Here is a 4,375-nt window from a genome sequence, read left to right on the forward strand (position 1 = left end):
AATGTCACAACATCTGACAGAATATTTGTCCACACACATAACAAAAAAACATATTATGACAGCAGAACAGGATGTTACAACATTTTGTTCAACATCAGTTAAGAACCATGTTTTAGGAAAATTATGTCAATACATAAACGAAATATTTGAAAATTTTAAAAATAAGGAAGGGTAATAAGGTATTTTTACAATGGAGCATTTAACACTCAATGAGCAGGGGAGGAAATACAAATTTTATCCTTTTTCCCCTTCTTTGAGTTAACGATCATGAAACATACTTAAGTCCAAAACTCAATTTTTGTTTCTTTTTCTCTCAAAAACAACTTCAACTCTCATTTTTCCACACTCAATTTCTTCTTTGTAAAGAAGAATTTTATAGGTAAGTTTTATTCGTCCACTATTTCACCCTCCTAAGTGAACCAAACCCTCAATTTGTAAAAAAAAAAAAATTATTTTTGTCCTAATTGTTTATTAAAGCTATGCATGTACAAAATTGATACTTAATGATGGTAATTTATTGTTAGGGGCTGGTGCTAAGGGCTTGGAAGATTCTCAAGAAAGCTTGGAGTAGTGGGTTAGACAAAGGAGAAGCTTTTGACTTAAGGTGGGTTCCTTTTAGGCTTGAATTCTATATAATAAATATATTATTGATTAATAGAGATTTTAGATTAAGTAGGGAAGAACTAAACCCCCCCCCCCCCAAACCCCCACTTTATGAGAAATTTAGAATATGAGAATAAGTGATTAAGAAATTATGGTACCTTGTTATTGTTAAAGGTTATTTAGTATTAAATTAGAATGTTTATCTTTCCATTCTATGATGATAAATGCCAAATTTTATGGCAGGTTTTTGCTTTCTTAGCTTTGATTTTGTTTAACCAAGTGATATAGTCTTCTATTGTCTTGGTCGGAGGCACATACCAAAAAAACACGTAAAATAACGCTAATGTAATATAAGTTGATGGGTTTCTTAATACTAGCAGTAAGTTTGGCTTGGTGATAAGAAGTAAAATATTCTTTCAGCTTATCGACATTTATTTTAGGGTCGGGGGTGAACCCGTAAACGCGTGAATGCTACCAAAGACTGAAAAGGAAATAAGTACGCAAAACTTCCAAATGCGATCTTTTTCTTCCCGCAATGGAGGTTTCGGAACATATTCTTGATTCTCAGCAGCAATGGGAACCTTGAGTTTGGCTGCAAGGGGAAAAGACTCTTTCTAAATTTTTGAACTTGATGGTTTTGTGGAGGAAATCATTGTTGCAGATAGTAAAAATAACATTTAGAGAAGAAAGAGTTGAAGAATATAGTTTGTTTGAGAGGAATCAGAAGCTAAAAGAAGAAGAAGAAAAATGAGGAATCAAAGTATTTTTATGGGAAAAAGAAAACTCTTCAGTTTTCCTTTTTGATAAATGGCGCCAAAATTTGAGACCCATGGTCTTTACATAGAGGCGGAATCAAACAATTGATTTTTTGTGGCCAACGTCTTCCTAAGAAATCGGAGGCATTATGAGTTTTAGGGGATGCACGTTCTGAGGTAACGTCTTGATAAATTTTCCATGATGACAATGATTTTAGCGCATTACTTGAAACAGTAATAAGAAGATTAAAAAACACCAATATCTCCAGTTTGTCGAATGAGGCATTTTTTGGGGGGCATTTTTTTTGCCTTGATATTTGATGTCATTGAGCTCAACAAATAAAGAAAGGAGTACAAAGAAATAATTAGTGAAATTTGTACAGTTGTGAGGAGTATTTTGATGATGATAGTTTAGCTCAAGGAAGTTGAAGTCAAGAGCATTTCGACATAGAAAAGTTTTAGTTTCAAATTTGGGACTTAGTTTTTTCCCTCAAAATTATATATATTCAGAATTTTGACATCATAAGTTGGAACGAATGGCAAGTTCAAGATAAATAAATGATTTTTGGTCTTATCTACCAAGAAAACTTGTGGAAGCAAGCCTAGGGACGAAAAACATGCAGCGTAATACGTGTGGATTTCTAAGAAGAAGGTTGTATGCAGTTAGTCATGTTTTAGTATAAATAAGAGTTCTAGCGTTAGGATCAGGGTTTTAAAACTCATTACAAAAAATAAAACACTCAAAGTACCCAAGCGAACAGTACGAACAAGTCAATTGAGAAAATATGTAAGATTCTGAACACCACTTATTATATATTTAAGAAAAAAATTACTTTTACTTTACTTGTCCTTTTTAAATATTTTGACCTTCTTTTTACCTTGTCTTTTACCAAGATTTCGACTACGTCAAAATCCTGTACTCTTTTCTGCAAATTTGCTTTCTTTATTCTAAATAGAATTTATAGTCCATTTCCATCTTACACAACAATCAAACACACTTTTCAAGAGTTTATGCACATATGTCTTGGGATTAAATGAGGAAGGTATTTCCTTATTTCTCAAAGACTTGCTAGCATACTCTAGAATACGACATGGTCGTGGTTGGAATGAAAGATCTGGTTCTACTTCAATTGTATCTGGTAGAATAGGATGAAATGAATCCGGCGCAAACTTCCGCAACTGAGACACGTGGATTACATCATGCAGCCCTGATAGTGAAGGAGGCAACACTAACTGGTATGCGACTTCACCTATCCGCCTCATGATCTCATAAGGTCTTACGTACCTCGAGCTAAGTTTGCACGTCTTAAACGGTCCTTTCAACCTGTTAGCTGAAGATTTCGTTTTGTAATATTTGTCCTTCGAAGAAGTGAAAAATCGAAGGAAAGATGGTTACTGATGGCCATCCCTTAAAAATAAAAGAATGGCTACTGATGGTCATGCTTCGAGAATAAATATTTCTAAGTTCATTATGAAGATAGTGAATACTGAAAGCTAGTGAAAGTATGTGTCTTCGGGGACTTAGACAAAATTTATAAAATATATTCAAGTATTACTACTTAGCGTGTTTTCGTAGTGTTTTTAATACACTGCCACGCGTCGAAGACGAACTCATGCGGGAAGATTTGAAATTCGAAGACGGTTTCGTAACTGTCCAAGTAACAGATGGCGTCGCTAGAAGTTCTTATGAGAGACGTGGTAGCAGATTAGTGTAGGACCGTTAAGGTCGAAACTAGTATAAATAGGAGTCTTAATGTTAGGATTCTGTGTGTTCATTTTGTACAAATCACTCACATATTTACTCAAGTATCAAGCGTTAAGAGAAAGAGTTCGCTGAGAAAATGTACGTATGACACCACCACTTTAATACATGTGTATTATCTTTCGTTTTCAAATATCTTCCAGAATTACTGCATTTCGTTTACTTCTCGCCATTTACATTTCTGTATCTTTACTTTAATGTCATTTACTTTCGAATTACTTTCATGTTATTTACCTTCAAAGTCTTTAACGTTTCTGCATTTTAAGATTCCTTACGTTTTAATAGTCCTTTTAATTTCATATGTTATGTTACTTATCTTTGCGTTGAAATCACACTTACATATAACAAAGTGATTATCAAGATCATTTGCTCTTTAATCGGACAACGCTTATTGAAGAAGACAAATCATGAATATGGTTCGAATGAACATCGATAACAATCCTTTTGACTATGCGTCCTAGGATCAATCTAGTCGATCCTGCGAGTAACCAAATCATATTTATTATAGTTTGGAAGACTAGCGGTTGTTTACCGGAAATCACCGTAAACAAATTGGCACACCCGGTGGGACATGTGTCAAGCGGATTGTTTTAATCAATTGCTTTATTTTTGTCTAGACAATATCAAGATCTTGTATGAACCTTAGGAACGGTAAATTAAAGAACAGTGCACAACCGATTCCCAAACGAAGGTACAACAAGAAAATGGCCGCTACGGCCAGTGCAGGGGGTGATCGAGATCCCCCACAAGGTTCAGGATCAGGAGCGGCAAATTCGACTTCCACTCAAGGAACACGGGATGCAACGGGTCCGAATGGATCGAGACCTGCAGATAATTCCCAGGCTATGCCTGAAACTAATACAGGACCCTCAGGGACTACTCCAGTTTCAGTGTCGACAACCGCACCCTCATCCACAAGTCCAGAAGACGTACTGTTTTCATCGACAAATGCTGCAAATAATTTGTCTGGTCAAGGCACGAATTCTACTTTCGAATGGAGACCAAATAGTTCATATGGAATGCCATACCCATATGGAACAGGCGTACGAGGGGCAGGACCTATATATGTGTCATACCCTAATTTTTGACCCCCCTGAGATGACATATCTTCAGGATTTTTTATCAGGTCAAGACAAGTACCCAGAGCAGTCATTTCTCCATCTGATACCTAATCGAGGATGCTCAAAGACAAGAAAGCTCAGGCAAAGGATCAATCAATACAAAGATTAGTCTCTAATACAATCATGGGGCTCAA

Source organism: Vicia villosa, linkage group LG3 (assembly GCF_029867415.1).
Source record: "Vicia villosa cultivar HV-30 ecotype Madison, WI linkage group LG3, Vvil1.0, whole genome shotgun sequence".
NCBI lineage: Eukaryota > Viridiplantae > Streptophyta > Magnoliopsida > Fabales > Fabaceae > Vicia > Vicia villosa.